This window comes from Dromiciops gliroides, chromosome 2 (genome assembly GCF_019393635.1).
Source record: "Dromiciops gliroides isolate mDroGli1 chromosome 2, mDroGli1.pri, whole genome shotgun sequence".
Lineage (NCBI taxonomy): Eukaryota > Metazoa > Chordata > Mammalia > Microbiotheria > Microbiotheriidae > Dromiciops > Dromiciops gliroides.
This window is the reverse complement of record NC_057862.1, coordinates 619,896,901-619,918,007: the sequence shown is the minus strand read 5'-3', so window position 1 is coordinate 619,918,007 and position 21,107 is coordinate 619,896,901. Positions and strand designations below refer to the sequence as shown.

The following is a 21,107-nucleotide window of genomic DNA, read 5'->3' as shown; positions in this document are numbered from 1 at the left end:
CTGGCTCCTGGCTTTGAGAGAGGAGATGGATGATGCCAACCTTACTTTAGTTTGCTGAAGAGAGAATAAGATTCCGGAAAGAAGCTGACATTAGAATAGCTGGCAATTTCCAACTTGTCCCTGTCCCTATACTAGAGGCTTTGGGGAATTTCCCCTTAGGGTGAGATCTGGACCTCTCTGTCTTTGTTAAGCAGTTACTTCACTCCCAACGAGAAAGCTCCTTTACTCTGTGTTTTATGGTATATACTCTACTATGTATACTTCCTCTGGTTTTTGTTTTGTTATTGACTTGGATAAATAAATTTCATTGTAGAACTAGTATTTGCTGGGAAGGGAATCAAGTCTTGGATATAAAGTTTAGGTCCTCCCTTTCTCATTAATGAGTAACAATCAGAAGTTTAGCTTGAACCCCTAGATTAATAATATTTATTTATTTATTTTTTTTTAGTGAGGCAATTGGGGTTAAGTGACTCGCCCAGGGTCACACAGCTAGTTAAGTATTAAGTGTCTGAGGCCGGATTTGAACTCAGGTACTCCTGACTCCAGGGCCGCTGCTCTATCCACTGAGCCATCTAGCTGGCCTGATTAATAATATTTAAGGGAAAAGATAGATACAATTGTAACCCAGTATCCCCCTCTCTCTGCAGAGAGCAGAGTGGTCAGGTTTCTGGCCCTCAACTCCCTGCTTCTCCTCCTGGCAGAAAATAAAGTCTCCCTAAGAGAAGGGAGGAGGGAAAAGATGTTACCTACCTTCAAAGCACACAGTGGTGCCCCTATACTGCATGTGTGGGAGAGTCTCACTGTATTAAAAAAATATATTTTTTTAGGGGCAGCTAGGTGGTATGGTGGATAAAGCACTAGCCCTGGATTCAGGAAGACCTGAGTTCAAATCCAGCCTCAGACACTTGACACTTACTAGCTGTGTGACCCTGGGCAAGTCACTTAACCCACATTGCCCCATTAAAAACAAAACAAATACATTTTTGTTTTTGTTTTTGTTTTTTTTTTTGTGAGACAATTGGGGTTAAGTGACTTGCCCAGGGTCACACAGCTAGTAAGTGTTAAGTGTCTGAGGCCGGATTTGAACTCAGATACTCCTGACTCCAGGACCGTTGCTCTATCCACTGCACCACCTAGCTGCCCCAAATACATATTTTTTAAAACCACAAGATATTAGGCAGACTCTATAAGGAAAATTTGTGAAAAGATATAGATAGGGATCACACAGGATGAAAGAGTGCAGAAGAGTTGCTCCCACACCAGTGGATAGAGTTCCTGTATTGACAAAAGCCTAGATCCACATAATGACAAGGGCAACTGATAGTTTCATGGTAGGCATTATGCAAAAGCTGACGGTGAAGAGAAGTAGACATGATGGAAGAAAATCTCCACCCTCCAGAAAAGACCAAGTCTTCATATGTTTATGAGAATGCTATCCCCTAATCAATTAATAAACGTTGATTAATTGCTAATGAAACACCTACTATGTGTCAAACACTATACTAGACACTCAAGAGATTTGGGTTTATACTGTTAACTGGCTGACTGAATTTAGTTAAATCAATTCATTTCCCTTTCCTGTGCCTCAGTTTCCTCCTCTGTAAAATGATGGGGTTGGGCCAGATGGCCTTTAGTATCCCTCCCAGCTGCTAGTCTAAGAATCTGATCTCCGTCTTCTGCAGTTCTCTATCACTACTGACAGTAAAGCAGAGTTGGGGCTCCCCCTACCCTCCCCTTCCTTCCTTCCTTCTCCTCCTCATCCTCTCCCTCTTCTTCTTCTTCCTCCTCCTCCTCCACCACACACACACACACACACACACACACACACACACACACTCCTGGAGACCTCCCAGCCTGTGTTCCCAATGATGAGCCAAGACAACTAACGGTCCCAAAGCCCCTGGTGGCTTCTTCAAAGCATTTTCACTGTGGTTGGCAAGGGGAGAAAGGGGCCCTTTGCTCTTTTGTAACCCACAGAGACTTGAAGCAACAGTGACTCTGTGTCTTGTAATGACATTTCCCTCCTGTTCCTTCTACCATGGAGCTCACAGCAGGTGCTCTGGAAGCGAGGTCTCCCGATGCCATCATGCAGGAGTTTGAGCGGAGAGGCATCCCCCCACTGGCGCCTTCCTCCCGGCCAGGGCCCTGCTGGCTTTCCTCTGGGTTAGTGCCTTTCCCTTTGTCCGCCCTTCGGTACCACCGGCCTTCTCTGAATCATCACAGCAGGGGAATTTTCGGAGGCAATTTGGGGCTAACCACGCTGTACTGCCCTGTAACAATTTGTGAATTGGCCTCCACTTTTTTTTTTCCACGTGACCTCTTTTTCAAAAGCCATCAAGGCTTTGCTTTTGGTCCATTTTCATTCTTCACTGGCCTGGAGGAGAACGATCGGGTGGTTCTGGAAGCTATCCAGGTTTCTCTGGGGCCAAACAACTGATTTAATGGTATTTTTTTTCCAGTCTCAGCTCCACTAATTACTTCTTGGGTCACTGTAGGCAAGTCCTTTCCCTCTCTGAAACGCAGGTTCATTATCTATAAAATGAAGGGGCTGGCCCAGATGACTTCTTAAGGTCCCTTTGAGCTCCATAACATATGACCCTGTGAAGTGACCAAGTTGATTGGTTAATAGGAGGTTATTAAAATACAGTAGCTCCTGAAGTAAGGTACCAGACCATGAATTCCTTCTGCTTGAGACTAGACCACCTCAGCAGCCTGTGGCTCACCCGGGCCTGTGGCCCAGAACTGGAGCTCTTTATTTACTTGTAAATTTACATTTATACATAAATCTTTTTAAAAATCTTTTTTTTTCCCATTCCTGGACCCCACTCAGTTTCCCCTAAGAACAGCAGAATTTCCCTCACATTTAGGTTTCTGCAAAAAGGCAAAAGAAGAATCCATTCTTGTCATTACTAACATTGGCCACAGGACAGACTCGAATATTTGTAAAGGGAATATTTGTAAAGGCACAGTGCCTGGCACATAGTAGGCATTAATAAATGCTTATTCCCTTCCCCCTTCCCCCAAATAGAAATATAAAACACATAAGACTCATACTGGTGCCTATAAGTAGTCAAAACAATTAGCCTCCCCTCTTCAGTGAGCCCCTCATATAACCCCAGGGACCTATAATGTGTTCCTGAATTCTTGTCGGCCTCCCACCAGGGAAAAGAAGCCACTCTTGTTTGAGAGTCAAGAAACCCACATATTCTTCAGTGAGCTTTACCTCCCACAGAGCCTATACAATATGCTGGACCACCTTCCTATCACCAACCCGCTAAAAAGGGAGAACTCAAAGTTACTGAAAAGCCTTCCCCCCCCCCCCCTACTCTTCACAGTCCACATGACTCACAGTACTAGTGAATGGTGAGGTCTGGATTTCCTTCTTCACATTGTGGATCTGTCCTTTACTGTTCCTTGTTTCCTGTTTGCTCTTGATCCTTAGAATTAGTCCTCTTAATCCAAAAACTCATCCTTAACTCTCACTGCCACTCTACGGCTGCCAGTTCTTATTCAATTATGCAATTCAAGGTTGGCCCAGGAGCTCCCTAACACTTCACGAATATTCCCATTCATTGCAATGGTCACATGGTTCCTTTCCTCCTATGACCACATACTTCCTTGTTGCACATAGTCCCTGGATAGGCCTCAGGGTGTCCGGTCAGTATATCAGACTGGTTTCTCTCTGGCCGTCTTAGTTATGTCTCTGCATGTCTATTCTCCAGCCCTCCTTTTAAAGGTCGACCATGAGTCAATCAATCATCCTCCAAAAAATATTGTTAAAGGTCTAATGACTACCCAGCACAAGACTTGATAGAATTAGCATCAGATCTAGAGCCATTTCAGCCTTCTTAGGGAGCAGTCAGCCTTATCAAAGGAGACACAAGGGAGATTCAGGAATGTCTGACCGACCTCTTACCTAGGCACATTCTCTTCATTTGTGTCCTCCTGACCGTGCCCTTTGGTTTTGTGGATCTTAGCCTCTGTTAATGAGGGAGAGCTGGGCATCTGACTCTGTTTAGAGAGGGCAACTGAACACTCACCTCAACCTATCCTCCTCTCATCTCATCTTCCTTCCAGATCTAAATTCTTGGGTGCTGTAGAGTGCCCCCTTAGCCCTGGAGATCAGGATTTTACAATCGCAGCCCAAGGCCCCTCAAGGATAATGGCTTTCTATTATTGCTGCTGCTGCTGCTGTCGAACCAACTCAACATGTCTGACTCTTCATGCCCCCATCTGGGGTTCTCTCAGCAAAGATACTGGAGTGGTTTGCCATTTCCTTCTCCAGCACATTTTACAAATGAGGAAACTGAGGCAAACAGAGTTAAGTAACTCCCTCGGGGTCACATAGGTAGGAAGTGTCTGAGGTCAAATCTGAATTCAGGAAGATGAGTCTTCCTGCCTCCAGACCCTGTGCTCTATCCTTTGCCACCTACCTTCCCTAGGGGTTTCCCTACTGCCTCCTTAAGGAGGTATTCATGCTTTGACAAGGTTAACTCCATAAGAAGTTTAACACAGATAAAGCCTTGGTCCTGAGATCAATGCTTAGAAGCTGTTGTCTAGGGATGCAGCTCTTTCTGAGTTTAAGCAATAGGGTCACCATTGCCCAGCCCTTTGGAGTGTGCTAAGTCCTCTGTGCTTCAGGCTGCCCGGTGCACAAAACTTTGCTAGACAAGGCACTTTGGTAAAATCAGTTCAAATTCTCAGGGCCATCATTGTCTTCAGCTGTGACTAACTGTCTGTATGTCCTTGGGGCTGCCTTGGGAGGGAAAAGGAAAATCAGAGCTCATAATCCTTAGTCTACCAAAGCTTAGAATCACAGAAACTCAGAGCGGAAAGGGGCCTTGGAGGGCAGGCATTTTGGCCAACCTCCTCCTAGGGCTGCAGTTAGGCCTTTCACAGTATCTGTGACAAATAGTCATCCAGCCTTTGCTTAAACAGAGAAGGGCCTCAAATGGACAGAGAGATGTCCTGCCTAGGAGTCATCCTGGACCCCTCACTCTTCTCCATGTCCCCCCGCTCCAATATCCAATCTGTTGTCAAGGCCTATCAATTTTTGTGATATCTCTCCAATACATCCCCCTTTCTCCTCTGACGGTCCCATTACTTTAGTCACCCCTGGATTATCACAATAACCCATTGGTGGCATTTTATGCCTCAGGTCTCTCCCCCACTCCTCTGTTCTGTTCTCTGTTCAGCCAACTAAAAGCTAACTAAAGCACAACTACCCCTTTATCCCCCCCTATTCCATAAATTCTAGTGGCTCCCTCTCACCTCCAGTATCATCCCCTGGCTCTCAAGCCCTTCCTAACTAACCCCCACTCCCCACAACCTTCTCAGACTTCTTAGCCCTTATTTCCTGCCATGTATTCTTTAACCCAATGACACTGGCCTCCATTCTGTTCCAAGAACAAGATAGTCCATCCCCTGACTGCGGGCATTTCTCTATCTATTCTCCATGCCTGGATTGCTCTTCCTCCTAATTTCTACCTCCTGGCTTCCTTCAAGTCCCAACTAAAATCCTGTCTTCTATAGGAAGCCTTTCCCAACTCCTCTCTATCCTACCATCTTCCCTCTGTTGATTATTTTATATTTATCCTGCATATTGCTTGTTTATATGTATCTGTGTGTTAGTTGTCTATCCCATTAGATTGTAAGCTCCTTGAAGGCAGGGACTGTCTTTTGCCCCTTTCCTTAGTACTCAGTCCAGTGCCTGGCACATAGTAGGTACTTAATGAATGTTTTTTGACTGGATTAACTTCTCACAGACTGCAGATGTTTCCATGGGTGGTGAGTGGGTTCTTGTGATGCATGATTGCTGCCTCATCCCTAGGCCCTTTCTACCTCCAAAGTCTTCACTCATTGGGGATGGGGCAAAAGCTGCCAAACTGAGCTGCCTTCCACATGCACCCCTGGGATGGGAACATTCTATCCCTCTGCCTTGGGTCTACTCAGCTCACAAGTGATTTCCCAAAGAGACTTGGGAATTGCCAAGAAAGTATATGCATCGCATTCATTCCCAACAGCCCAGTAGGCTTCTCAGTGAGGTGTTTCGTTAATTTCATGTAAATTTCTCTAAGTAAATATTCCTTAAAGTGAATAAAATTTATTTCACTTTAACAAGAGAATATAAAGTTAAAAAGGTCACTGTAGTAATAGACTAATCTCAATTATCAGGGCAGCCGCTGAAACCCTCACTCCCACCTAATCTCATTCGGTGCACACGCAGCTCACCGTGTGATTTCCAACACGGCTAAATGAAATTATAAAGCAGTGTTAAATTTATTAATCATTTAATTAGCTAAATGTTCCTGCAAGTACTCGGGAGATGAATGGCATGTCATTTTCTAATGCAATTTGCCTCTCAGGCAGGCAGGGTCAGGAGGGAAGCTCCTGGCATCTTAAATGATCTTTTTCTACTGCACCTCCTATTAGGGGACGGCCGTGAGATCACTGATTATATTTGAGACTTGTACACAAGGCCGAGGAAGGCGCTTGTTATAATAGCGGGTTATCTCTCCAACCGGGGTGACAAACGGAAAAGCTGGGATTAACCAATTAACCCATCTGCGGCTGCATCTCCTGTGCCTCCTTGCAGGCAAATCTTTTCATATTTAACAAGCCAGTGAGCAGAGGGAGGAAAAACGATAGCAGCCAGTATTAAAGGGATGCTCAATCTAGTTTTATTTCTTTAAATTTACTCAGTCGAGAAGGAATTTGTGGAGTGAGAATTCTTCCCATGCTAGGTGAGTTTCTAAGCCTTCTAGTTTAGCCAGGATTTATTTGTGCTTTCCTACCTCTTGCTTTCACTCCCCAGCTAGGGCATTCAACAATTGTGTAATAGAAAGACCATTGGACTTGGACTTCTGAATACTAAGTTCAAGTTCCTGCTCTTACCACTTACTAGTTGTATCACATTGGTCAACTTATTTCCATCTCTTGGCTTCCGTTTTCCCCAGGTCCCATTCAGCTCCAATGTCCAATGTTCAGTGTTCTAAAATCCCCAACAGTCTATGTTCTCTACTCCAAGCTTTCTTTCAGCTCTGATATTCTGTATTCTAAGGTCCTTTCTAGCTCTTATAGCCTCCTCTTCCCATCAACCCTCTCAAAAATAAGAAGAGGAGGGGGCAGCTATATGGCGCAGTGGATAAAGCACTGGCCCTGGATTCAGGAGGACCTGAGTTCAAATCCAGCCTCAGACACTTGCCCCTTACTAGCTGTGTGACTCTGAGCAAGTCACTTAACCGCCATTGTCTCCAAAAAAAAACAAAACAAAAACAAAAAACAAAAAAACAAAAAATAAGAAGAGGTAGGGCAGTGTAGTGCATTAGGTGTCAGACCCAAATAGAAATGGTGCTGCTAAGGATTTCTGCTTAGAAAATCACTTGCTAACAGCATCAAATGTTCCACTATATTTTTATTTATTTGTTAAATATTTCCCAGTTACTTTTTTTTTTTTTTGGCGGGGCAATGGGGGTTAAGTGACTTGCCCAGGGTCACACAGCTAGTAAGTGTCAAGTGTCTGAGGCTGTATTTGAATTCAGGTACTCTTGAATCCAGGGCCGGTGCTTTATCCACTGTGCCACCTAGCTGCCCCCTCCCAGTTACATTTTAATTTGGCTCAGCCATTTGTGTGACACCTCTGGCTTACAGGATAGAGAACTGGCTTCAGAGTCAGAAAGGCCTGGGTTCAAGTGCCACCTCTGATACTAGGGACTATGTAACCCTGGGCAAATCACTTAACCTCTCAATGCTCTAGGCAATTCTTTATGACTATAGATTACAAAGAAAGTAGTGACCTGCATTGGTAGAACAGTTTCCTCATCTAGGGGCTCCCTGGATCAGTTAACTCATAGTCTTGCCTCTATCCTTTAAATGTAAAGACCTTTTTTTGACATCAAAAATATTATGCAGGGGGTGCAGCTAGGTGGCGCAGTGGATAAAGCGCCGGCCCTGGATTCAGGAGGACCTGAGTTCAAATCCTGCCCCAGACACTTGACCCTTACTAACTGTGTGACTTTGAGCAAGTCACTTAACCCCCATTGCCTGCAAAAAAAAAAAATTATGCAGGACTCTTTTCCCGCCCTCCCCACCCCCACACACATGAGAATAGTAGTACTATAATTATCTATTAATTGAGAAAATAGTTAATGACAAAAAGCTACCATAAAGTCAATAATTCTATTAAATGAATTTATATTGTATTAATCACAAAGCATGTACATAATTTGGAAAATGGTGATAAATTTGTATAAGATATTATTATTCAGTCTATACAAGTGATGTTTGCTTGTTTAAGGATTAGAATTTGTGTACCCCCTTAGAAAAACTCTGTGGCCTGGCAACCATTGTTCCAAGGTCCCTTCTAGCACTGACATTTTCTGATTCTAGGTCCCTCTCTGAGCCCAGCTATCAGAGGCTCAAGCTCTCCTGGGTGACAGCATTCAGATTAGTCCTGGGGATGTGATGGAATTTTTTTGATGTTTTGTCTTGTAATTATTTTTAACTGCAAAACCAGTGACAAGTAAGACCCTGCCAAATGTATTGTAAATCTGTTCCGATTGGCAACGAGAGAATTGGCATAGAGAACATTGTCTAAATTCACTTGGCAAAGAAATCTGTGAGAATGTATTATGAGGCAGAGAAGATCCAAATGAGTCTTTGGGATTGAAACTGTCAGATCTGTGAAGGCCAGCTGCAATAGCATGTCAATGTATGGCTCTTCCTGACTGACAGAGCCAGAGATGAAAGTAGCCAATGGGTATGATAGGAAAATCGTGGGCTTGGGGATGAGGAAAACCTGGTTAGCATGTAGTCCTAGAGTCTCAGCCTTCACCTTGCTTTGTGATCTTAAGCATAGACCTTCACATATGTGGGCCTCAGTTTCCTCTTCTGTACTTATATTTCCATACTTTAAGGATGCAGAGTTTCATCTCCCACCAATGCCAGTCACGAGTCTATGTCTTGTAGACTGCTTAACTAGTCTTCATTCATCACCTAAAGTGAAGAGTCCCTTCACAGTTAGCTAAACAAGTCCTTGGAAGGTGGCCACACTGTGTGTCACCAGGAATATGCTTGAAATTTTTCCACCATGGTAGGATCTGTGAGTGGTATGAACCTGGAGTACCCAGGATCCCTCCCATGCCATGAGATAGCAATGAGAGGAGGATGCTAGTGGAGATTCCTCGCCTGAAAAATGGGCAATAATCCTAATTCCCCACAGTAAGGTGTTTACCTTATGTAGACACCCACAGCCTCACTATATCCGGTCATTATCAGGCCCACCATGCTGTATTCTGATCATCTTCCTGCCATCTTGCTTTACTTTCCGCCTCTTACTCTGAGAACAGTAATGAAATGAACACCATCATTCCTGGAAAGGATGTGTGTCAGTCGACTGCCCCATGATTCACCTTCCCTATAACTTCTGAGACCCAGACTCTCCTCCTTGGCTCTGGCTGCCTTCTATGTGTTGTGTTCTCCCATTAGAATATCAGCTTCTTTCCTTTTTTGTACCTGCATCCCTGGTGCTCAGCTCATTCTGCACCCAGTAAGTGCTTTTAAGTGCTTTTTCCTGAATTTGTATTTGTGAAAGCATTTTATAAACTGTAAAACACTAACCGGACCAGATAACACAGGGGATTCTTAGTTTCCCTACTACTGTGTGACTTCACCAGCACAGTTAGAGTTGAAATCCCAGGAAGACATTCACAAAGATCCACACGTCCTGCCATCTGCAGGTAGATGAAACCTTCAGCGGGTTTATCCTTTGCTTCTCTTAGATCATCACAGGACCTTTAAGGAGAAGAGGAAACCAAGAGTACTAGACCAGAGACCAAAGAGCTAGCATTCTGAGGAGTGCAGGAAGAGAACATCTGGGGGATGTTTCCCTGAGCTGCCTACCCCGCCCCCCCAACCCTGCTCCATCCCCACTGCCAGCTCTCAAAGTGGTGCTCAGATAGGGATTTTTGGCTGTTTCACAAAAGAGCATTATGTAAGTCAAAGTGTGCACTCCAGGACATAGATAAGGCAAGTACCCTATTATCATTTTACAGACGTGGAGACTGAGGTTCAGAGAAACTCATATAGCTGGGAATCAGCAGAGACAGAAATCATACCCATGCTCATTACTCCAAGTTTAGCGCCCTTTCCATCATCCTGTGCTAAAACTGGCACCTCACCAGTCCCTTTCAGAAAGGACCATTTCTATCTCATGAATGATGGAGGAAGATGATTATCTGTTGCACTGAGCTAGATCAAAAGCTATCCTATAGGGGGGCAGCTAGGTGGCACAGTGGATGGAGCACCGGCCCTGGATTCAGGAGCACCTGAGTTCAAATCCAGCCTCAGACACTTGACACTTACTAGCTGTGTGATCCTGGACAAGTCACTTAACCCCCATTACCCTGCAAAAAAAAAAAAAAAAAAAGCTATCCTATATTTTTTTCACAGCTGTAATATCAGAGAGGAGGCTAAGTGGTATTATGGCTAACAGGATTACCTTAGCAGCAAGAATACCCGAGTTCAAGTCCCGTCCCTGATACGTATGAGCCATGGATCTAGTTGTGTTTCAGGTGGCTGTGTCACATGACTTGCAATGTTCCAGGCAACTTTTTTTTAAGGCTTTAAGTTAGAAAAGAGTTGCCAGTCTCTTATCAGTGGAGAGTTCCTACACTAAGAGTTACCCACACCTCACAGGTCCAAATTTCCCCATCTATCAGTCAATCAATAAACATTAAGTACCTAGGATGTGTCAGGCACTGTATTAAGTGCTAGGGATACAAAAAGAAGCAAAGCACAGTCCTTGTCCTCAAGGGTTCTAATGGGATCACTCCATCAAAAGGTAATATCAAACCTATTGATAGCAAAACTTTGCTGCACAACAGTGCCGTGTCCCATGTTTTGCTAAGAGCGTGTTAACTTCATACAGCTTACATGTCATAATGGAAAGAACACTGGACCAAGCATCAGGAAACTCAGGTTCACATCTCAGCTCTACTTCTTACTAGCAACGTTACCGTGGCCAGGTCACTTCCCAATATTCTCTTGTCCAGAGCCAGGCCTCCATACCACAGCCATTCCCATAGCTTGCTGCCTCCACTCTGACCCTCATCCCCATCATCTCCCCATGGGAACCTTGGGCTCCACCTGGAAGCCATCGGGGCGGGGCCTCTGACTGGTGGCCATTCGCTTTCTCTTGCCTGGCCCCAAGACTGTCAGCCACCTGTTATAAACCAGGGCACCGGGGCTTGATCTCTCCCCATCCCTCCTTCAGTTCCCCTTTATGGTTGTCTTCTCACATTAGAATGTAAGTTATTTGAGGGTAGGAACTGTCTTGCTGGATTCTGTTTGTATCCCTAACGCATAGTACAATACCCAGAACATGGTAAGCACTTAATATACGTGTGCCCTCTCTTGCGCTCGCTCTCCTGCTCTCTCACACTTGCTCTCACTCTCGTTCTTTCTCTGCCTTCTTTTCTTAATCTATAAAATGGGAATGATAACACTGTACTATTTACATCAGAGGATGTAGTTAGGAAAGTGCTTTGAAAATTGGAAATTGCTATAGCCGTGTGCTAATGTTACATCACTTAAAGGGTAGCCTCAGATTTTTTTTTTTTAATGAAGAATCATGTATGATAGTATAGATCTTGGGAAAAGCAACACAGTGTAGTGGGAGGAACACTGAATATGGAATCAGATTAGTCATGGATTTTTGAGGTAACTGGTAGTGTGATGGATAGAGCACTGGGTCAGAAGTCAAAAAGACAGAGTTCAAATCTTGCCTCAAACACTTGGCCTGGGCAAGTCACTCAGCCTTTGTCGGCCTTCATTTTCTCTGATGTAAAATGGGGAGAATATACCTACTTTGCAGGGTGTTTGTGAGGATCAAGTGAGATAATATTTGTAAAGCTCTTGGCACAGTATCTGGCACATAGTAGGTGCTATCTAAATGCTTATCCTCTTCTCCTTCTCACTTATTGGCTGGGTGACCTTAAACAAAACCTTTGGGGGCAGCTAGGTGGCCCAGCCCTAGATTCTGGAGGACCTGAGTTCAAATCTGGCCGCAGACACTTGACACTTACTAGCTGTGTGACCCTGGGCAAGTCACTTAACCTTCATTGCCCCACAAAAAAAACCCCAAAACCAAAAAAACCCCAATCCTTTGACCTTTCTGGATTTTAGCATCCTGGTCTATAGATTGAAGGGGTTGGGTTGGATGACGTTTCTTTGGGGTATGGTCCAGCATGGGCATGGCCCATCATCCCCAGCAATTTCAAGGCCTGCTGTCTTGTTTGGGGACCAAACTTTTCGGAGGCAGTAAACAAGAAGTTTGCTGTCAGCATTTTTGGGAACACCAGCGTTTTTAGTAATGTGTGACATTTAGGGAGAGCATGGGGAAGAATGCATCATCCTGGTTATTACTGAATGCTGACAACACGTGCAGCCCGTGTGGGCACAGTGGTGACACAGTTACTCCCTACTGGGTTTAGGTCTAAAGTAAGGCAGAGAACAATTAAGGAGAAGGCCCAGAGAGGGATGAGCAATTTGCCCTGGGGCAGCGCTAGGTCAGATGGCTTCAACCTTCATCACTGAACAATCTTTAGGCTGCTCCAGTGGCTGTGGCCTGCCCAATTCTGCTAATGCGAGTTCCCATTAAGGCGCGCTCGAGAATAATAACGAAGGGGCCTATTCTGCCTTTGGCAACCCCCAAAACTGCTTCAATCCAGCCACTGATAGGGGCCCAGCTGTTGAATGCTGCTGCGAGAGAGGGATGGGTAGGCCTCAAAATCCTACCCCCAACCTCTCCAACCAGCTAGAGAGACCTGTGCTGTAACAGTGGGCATGAATCTCAACTTCCCCTTTTTCTTAGGACTCCCTCCCATGGAGCCCTCAGTGAAGAAAATGCAATATGTGTGTGTGTGTGTGTGTGTGTGTGTGTGTGTGTGTGTGTATATATATATTTAAATTTGTTATATGAAGACCACATTCCCAAATATTATTTGTATTCTGTTTGCTTTTCTCTTCTATATTTAAACAACAATGCCCACAGAGTAGAACCCCTTTATAATACTAGTATGGGACCAGATGACCAGAAACATAGATGATAACCATGTTTAAAACAAGCCTTTTCTTTGACAATAAGGCATTGGGGTCTAGCAGAAAGAAAACTAGGTTTGAAGTCTGGAAAGCTGGGTCTGACTCCCTAGCTCTGATACTCTTGAGCAAGTCAATCCCTCGGAAGCCCAGTTTCATCTGTAAAACCCTTGAACTACGTACCTCACAGGGTCATTTTGGAGATGACATTTTGTAAACCTTGAAACACGCTATAAATGTGAGTTTTCACGATGGAGAACATCTTTTATTTTCCTTTCTGATGTGATCTCTATTATATTCCAATCTGTATGTGGGCCTGTGTGTACACTTGTCTGGGCAGGGAGGAAAGAAAAACAAGAGAGAAGAGAGAGGGGGAAAAAATCACTTATTTAGAACTGATACTGAATCTTTAAATATAAAATTTGTGGAGGTCTCAAGTATGCCTGTAGGCATGATTTAGATATAAACACTGGCAGGAATATTGACACTGCACATAGACTTTACATATATACAATATGGGTCAAAACAGCCCCCCCACACACACACGCACACACATACATGCACATGCATACCCACAGATTGTCACATAAAAGCTCTTCCTTTGTACAACTTTATGGCCTAGAAACTTGACTGCAAAAACTACGATACCGATTTTGATTTTATAGTGGAAATATAAATCAATACTTTTACATCTCTTTCCCAAGTTGGGGGAGCTACCATGGGGTGGGGGTGGGGGTGGAAAGAGAGGCCCATGGGTTCCAACCTCTATTGGGTTTTCTCTTCCCATTTTTTTCCCGCCATGTTAAATATTTCTGGTTACCCAGTTACAACGGGGAGATGGACATGATTGCTTTTAGATTGCTGCTATAACATTGAGTGAATTTTATAATAAGCAGCCATCTTTTTTTCAAACAAGCTGCCCTTGTGCCTGCCTGTCTGACTTTGAGGTCCTCATTATTGTGGGTTTAAATGAAGGATGTTCATTCAGGCAGGGAGGGGGAGGGGGGAGACCAATAGACATCAGGGCTGTTATCTGGTCCTTCTATCAGGCCAAGTGACAGGCTTCCAGAGGAAGAATACCGAGCTGATGGTGGAGACCTCGGGCTGACACCAAAGGTGACTCCCGTGACTCTTACCTTGAAAGGGAAAAGTTCCCACTTTATTAAAATGAATTTCGAAAGGGCCGCTCTGACAGCTGCATAATTAAATATTGGAGTGTCAGCGATAATTTATTCTGCTCGCATGTGGTGGTCAGAGCCTTTTCACTAGAGGGTCAGCGGGCACCGTGACAGAGCCAAGGATACAGTGGATTCCAGGCCCTTTGTCATCGATTTAGCCCGCACTCAGAAATCCTGGTTTTGAGTAAAACACAGAAAATAAAACAAGCAGGAAAGAAGCAATGATTCATGAACCAAGATCATTACCCATTTGACCAAAGTCTCCCGGGCTCCATTTCCTGGCATGGTGTTTGACACTTCCAACTGGCCAGGGGTGCAGTAAGTGGATGAAATTCAGACCTTGGTTTGAATTCTGGATCAACTATTCATTAGCCGGGCAACCTCGAGCAGCTCAGTTCATCTCGCTGACTCTCAGTTTCTCCATCTGGAAAATGTTCACACAGCTTGCCTCCCAGAGGCAGGCTGCCTTGATGTGAGGAAAGATCTCTGTAAACCTGAAAGCACCTTAGGCGTGTGAGTTATTATTAATTGTGTGACTCTAGCCAGGTCACTTATGCTTCAGTACTTGGTATATCTGGTGGCATCATTATGGGTTTGCTCCCAAATAGCACAAATCACAACCATTATGTACTTCTTATTCTCCACAGGAGATTTACTCAGCATTCTGGGTATATGGGGGTGGGGTGGTCACCACATAACATGACACTGTTCATCTGTTATTCCTCACTCTTGCTTCATTCTCCTACTAACTCTCGTGACTGGCCTGCCTCCTCTGCCCATCATGCATGACTTTTAGAATGTCTTGAGGTATTTTGGGCTTTTGTTGTGTTGGGTTTTTTTAGTGTAACTGAACAATTGATTTTTTCACTGTAGTATATTGTCTTTCTTTTATTTTGAAGCATTTTATTTTTTCAATTAATAAGCATTTGCTTTCTAACACCACCACCCAGGAAAAGAAAAGCAAAGCAAAACCATTGTATCGAATGTGCACCATCAAGTGAAACAAATTTCCACATTGGCCATGGCCAAAAGTATAGGACTCACTGGCATGGGGCGTCCATTCGGAAGCAGATGACATTCTTCATCGTCAGCCCTCTAGGATCATGGCTGGTCATCATGAGGCTACTGTTTTCAGAAGCTTGGGGCTTGATTAGGATGGGGACAAGATAGGGGCTCTCAGGCTTTCCTGAATACACATTCATAATTAAGTCTGTGTCATGAATGAGAAAAGGATGCCTCAGAATGATAGCAAGGGCAGCCATTGGATATGCCTGGTGAAATAGGCCATGCCTTTGACAATGACCACTGAACAAGTCACTTTCTTCACTAAATTCTGGGGGCTTTGGGCCACTTTAAGGTATGAATCTACTTGACCACTCAGCTGCTTAGAGATCCTTAGCCTTCTGGGTTGAACACCTCTATCGTCCACATATTCTTTGCACTCACAAGCACCAGTCATGCCCACTCAAGGAAGAAAGTGCTAATAGTGGCATGCCAAGTGTGTGAGAAAGAATTGGGATGTGAATTGGGCTCCTTGTTGTGTGTGTATGAGGGGGAGTCACCTTCAGTTGCTCTGATGTTTAAAGACTCTGTTCCTTTCTTTAGGGGCAGGATAAGACCCCTGATAAGACAAAACCTCCTCATCTCTTAGGATTCCTAGGGTAGCAGTCTGTGACCACTATCTGCGATTCCTAACCAGGAATGCTTCAGGCAATTGAGCTAAGCTTATGGCTTGGACTTGGGTTCAGGTCTTAGCTCTTGCACTTATCTACTTAGGTGACTCTAGCCTCAGTTTCCTCAACTATAAAAAGAGAAAGTTAGTTTAGATACTCTCTAGTTTGGGCATTTTATGATTTTTTAAAAAGTCTCTGCCCTGGTGTGACAGGACTTTACTGCTGACAATCTATGCTTAATGTTCAGTTTTACCCTTAAGAGGCTGAGTGTGACACCGCAAAAGAGGGCTTTTTGATGGCCACCTTTGGTCTTACCATATTAATCTTACTCTAAAGGCTTCCTGCAATTTGCCTCTTCCCTCTCATCCAATCTTATCTTTCTATAAGGATAAAAAGTTCAGAACCAGAAGGGGTCACGTTACAAACTCCTCCTTGTATTATCAATCAGTCAGTCAACATTTATTAAGCATCTGCTATGTGCCACTCACTGTTCTGCGTTACATGAGAAAGCTATGGAGCTTTTCCCATCTAGAAAGAGGCAGGATTTGAACCCGTGTCCTCTCAATCTTCTCTTGGCCATCCCATGCTGCCTCCTCCACTATTCCCCAACACAAACTGCTCCCCAGTCATAATGATCACCTTTCCGTCCCTCCCACATCATGCTCACTTCAGTCCCATTACCTCTGCCCGTACCATTCCTTCCGCCTCTCTTCTCTGCCCTTCCAAACTCTAACCTGCCCTTCAAGGCCTTGCTAGTCACAATTTCCCCTTCTCTGACAGCATCAGCCCAGTCCATCTCTCCCTTCCCCAACTTCATCTATACTTCCTGTCAGTACCACACATCTCTCACTTTATTAAGCATTTCCCTGTTCTGTCGGTACCACAAAGTTCAGCCATTTGTTCTATCTGCGTATATTGCTGTGATATATCATGCTACATCACCCTGATGGTTTCATATGCGAATGTCTCATCTGCCCCAACAGACCATAACGTCTTTGTGGTCAGGGATGCTGCCTTGAGCTTCCTTTACACTACAAGCCATCTGGCATAATGTTGGCAAATAGGAGGTGTGTCATGAATTCATAGTGGTAGATGAACTGATAAATCAGATGTTGTCTCTACGTAAAGGACTTTATAGGCTAGATAGCAACAATAAGACCAATGACCACATGGCTCTCTCACAGGAAGAATAGCTGACATCTGTAGTGCTTTAACATTTCCAAAGCATTTTACATGCATATACATGTGAAGTGTGTGTTTGTGTGTACGTGTGAGTGCACATCTATGTACATATGTATATAATCTTGCCTTAGGTCACAATCTTCTGATGTGAACTTGGAGGAGAATTTTAAAGATAGGAGGGGAAATACACAAATGGATAGAAGAATCATAGGATCTCAGAGTTAGAAGGAACTTCAGAAGTTATCTAGTCTAGCATTCTATCTGTCTCTTAAAGTGATCTCTTCTGTCCATAGTCTCTCAGTTCTGGGAAGCTCACTACTATCTGAGGCAGCCTATTCCACCTCTGAAAAATTAAGCAGTTTCTACTCATACTTGGCTAAAATCTGTCCTTTCTGTACACCCATCCTCTTGATCCTACTTCTGTCCTCAGGAATGGAGCAGAACAAGTCTTTTGCTTTCCACATGACCACCATTTAAATTTGAAAACACATTGTGGTGCAATGAGGTAGAATATTGTACTTGGCGTCAAGGAGGTCTGGGTTCAAACTGTGCTTCTGATACTTGCCATTTACTGGTTCTGCTTTCTTTACTTTGCTTCAGTTCATAAGAGTCTTCCCATGCCTCTCTGTATTCTTTATATTCATCCTCATTCTTCCTATATGTCAACACTTCAAGTACCTTTTTTTGTTTTTTTTGTTTTTTTTGCAGGGCTGTGAGGGTTAAGTGACTTGCCCAGGGTCACACAGCTATAGCAAGTGTCAAGTGTCTAAGGCCGGATTTGAACTCAGGTCCTCCTGAATCCAGGGCTGGTACTTTATCAACACTGCACCACCTAGCTGGCCCCTACTTCAAGTACCTTTGAGGCAAGCCTGGGTAGACGCTTAGTAAAGATCAGTGAATAGATGGTATTTTGGATTAGTCATCCATATATGGGATTATCCATGTGACTTCATCATTATCCATAGAACTTTATCATGTTTCAATGACTCAGCAAATCTGCATTACAGTGACTGGGCTTTTCTTTGGCTCCCTTCAGGTTTATGCTAGTTTTTGTCATATATTGTACAATGCCAATAATTATACAAATGTTTATGTGATGATTTTGATTGTCAAAGTACTTTAGATAAGTTCATTCAGTCCTTACAACAACTATAGCACAGGCAGATATAATCATTCCTATATTACAGATGAGCAAACTGAAGTTAAAAGAACACATGAATAACTCAAGGTCACAGAATAAGTACAAGTCAGAATCAGGATTGAAACCCAGATCTTCTTTCCGCTATACCGGAGCTGCCCCTCACTAAGAGGTGGCAGCCTGGGTGTGAGTTTTCTTTTCTTTATATATTGTAACATTCATATGAAAGCTTATTTCAGAATTCTGACAAAATTCCCAGACAGGAAAATTCAGCCTAAAATAGTTTGAAATCAAACAGAGAAGCCAAAACTTCATTTCCCTTTTCTGGTCCTTAGTTTTCTTATCTGTAAAATGGGAGAGGGGCAGCTAGGTGGACCACCAGGCCTGGATTCAGGAGGACCTGAGTTCAAATCCAGCCTCAGACACTTGATGCTTACTAGCTCTGTGACCCTGGGCAAGTCACTTAACCCTTATTGCCCTGCAAAAAAAAAAAAAAAAAAAAGGGGGTGGGGTGGGGAGAAAGAAACCTTCCCTGTAGGGCTACTGAGAAGAAACCTCTTCATGCATCTTGTTGTACTAAAGAAAGCTGAATGGACCAGAAAGAATCCTTGTCCAGGAGACAGACCACCCTTCTAACCCCTTGCAAACTGACTTGAGCACATTGTCCATCCTTATTCTTTGACCCTGTGCTGTTTACTCCACTGGGGTAAAAAAAAAAAAAAAGCAGCGGGCTAAGCTCGGCTAGTCAGAGTATTACCTTGTCAGAGGAAAGCGAGGCTACCGGATTCAGCCTGAACAAATTACATCCCTCACTACATCTCAGAAGCAGGGAGCAGGGTTATAACTCAGTCTAAGCACCGCTCACTCTTCTATTACCTTCATAACCAAGGTCATACTAATCAACTCAATTACCAGTCCTCTCGGACATTTTCATAATGTTTTCTGCTAGTTGCTCTCCTGTGAAAATCTCTCGGTCTAAGCAAATTAATGCCATTTTTATAACTACCTACATTTCAGGTACAGTGATTGCCTTGGAAAAGAAAGACTGTTTCCCCAGCAACGTAAACTACCTTCCGACCACAGCATAATGAGAGAACATGGGGGTCCTTTGCCATATCCCATTCTTGACCTTTTGCACAGGGAAAACACATTCCCTCCATATAAAGAGAGCAAAAATATCATGTCAGCCTCTTCCCAACCTCAAATTCAGTTTGGTTGTTAATAGTAATAATAATAATAACAACAACAACTTTCATTTCTATAGCTTTTTGAGGGTTACAGACCACTTGGCATATATTGGATCCTTTTAACTTCCCAATCACTCTGTGAGGTAGGTGCTGTTATTACTCCCGTTTTATAGATGAGGAAACTGAAGCTGAGAGAGGTTTTTAAATGGTCTGCCTAGGGTCTCCTAGCTAATAAGTGTCTGAGTTGGTATTCCAGACACCAAGTCAAAACATTCATTAAAATGCCTGCTGTGAGACAGCTAGGCGGTACAGTGGATAGAACACCGGCCTTGGATTCAGGAGGACCTGAGTTCAAATCCAGCCTCAGACACTTGACACTTACTAGCTGTATGACCTTGGGCAAGTCACTTAACCCCAATTGCCTCACCAAAAAAATTAACAATAATAAATTTTTTAAAATGCCTGCTGTGGCCAGGCTCCATTTTTGGCAATATGGAAACAAAATTGTTGTTGTTGGGTTCTTTTTTTTTTTTTAAGATGTGGACCTTGCCTTCAGACAGCTTACATTCTCCTTGAGGGATGTGCTATTCAAATAATACAAGGTAAAGTGTTATGGGGTCAAAGGAGAGATCCAATAACCTATATGAGCATTTGAAGAGAAAGAAAAGAAACATTCAACTTTTCTCTCATAAGCAGATATATTTCTATTTTACCCCTCTCCTTTAAACCAAACATACCTCAACATGGTGGATGGTTTGGGCATTTCTGAGCCTCTGTTATTCTTGAATGTCAGAGCTGGAGAGGTTGCTGGCTCTGTGTCTATTTGGGGGAAATCTGCTATTAATGAGGAGGCTGGGAGTATAACAAGGCAACTAAATGAGCTCATGCAATCTTCGGTTGCATTCACAGGCGTATAATTACAGAGCAAGGGAGGCGATGGTCTCTCCATCCTTTGCCCAGGTCAGACCTCGACTGGAATGTTGTGTTCAGTTCAGGGACTAAGTGATAGGAAGGACAAGCAGAAATCTATCTATAGGGCAAAAAGGAGGACAAGGGGACTCCGTGTCAAAAAGGGGTGTTTGAAGGAACCCAAAGTGTTACCCCTGGACAGCAGAAGACTTAGGGGAAGGTAGGGGGAGGCCTATTTGATGTTGTTCTTAACTATCTAAACAGTCCTCTCTTGTGGTAGAGAGTTTAGATTTATTCTGTTTGGCCCCAGAGGACAGAACTGAAAGCAATAGGTGCAGGTTGTAGAGAACGAGATCTCACTCCGATGCAAGGTTCAACCTCCTAACAATTCGAGCTGTCTGGAGGGCCACTACTCAGAGAGTAGTGGGTGCCACATCACTGGGAAGTCATCGGGGGAAGGCCAGATGGCCATTTGTCAGGGATCTCTTAGGGGGGATTTCTACTCAAGACTAGATGGTCTCACATGGGTCTTCCAGATCTGAGATTCTGAGAGCTAGGAATCTATGACCCACTTACTGGAAGAGCAGCTGGGGAAAGGGTTGCTGGCTTCCGCTAAGGCTCCAAGCTCCCCACTTAGGGCTCTGGGAGAGAGCCCAGTGATACTGCCCGAGGGCAAGGGAGAAAACCAGTGTCATAAAAAGTCTGTCTGTCCCCACATGCCTGGGGGACTGGAATTAAAGAAGGT

General features: G+C 43.9%; 1 protein-coding gene across 1 annotated transcript in view; it reads left to right on the top strand.

Annotated features, from left to right (window-relative positions):
• The window catches only part of WWOX (WW domain containing oxidoreductase), a 1,201,502-nt gene that overhangs the window by 1,125,178 nt on the left and 55,217 nt on the right, over positions 1-21,107 (top strand). The gene's annotated exons all lie outside the window — the stretch shown is intronic.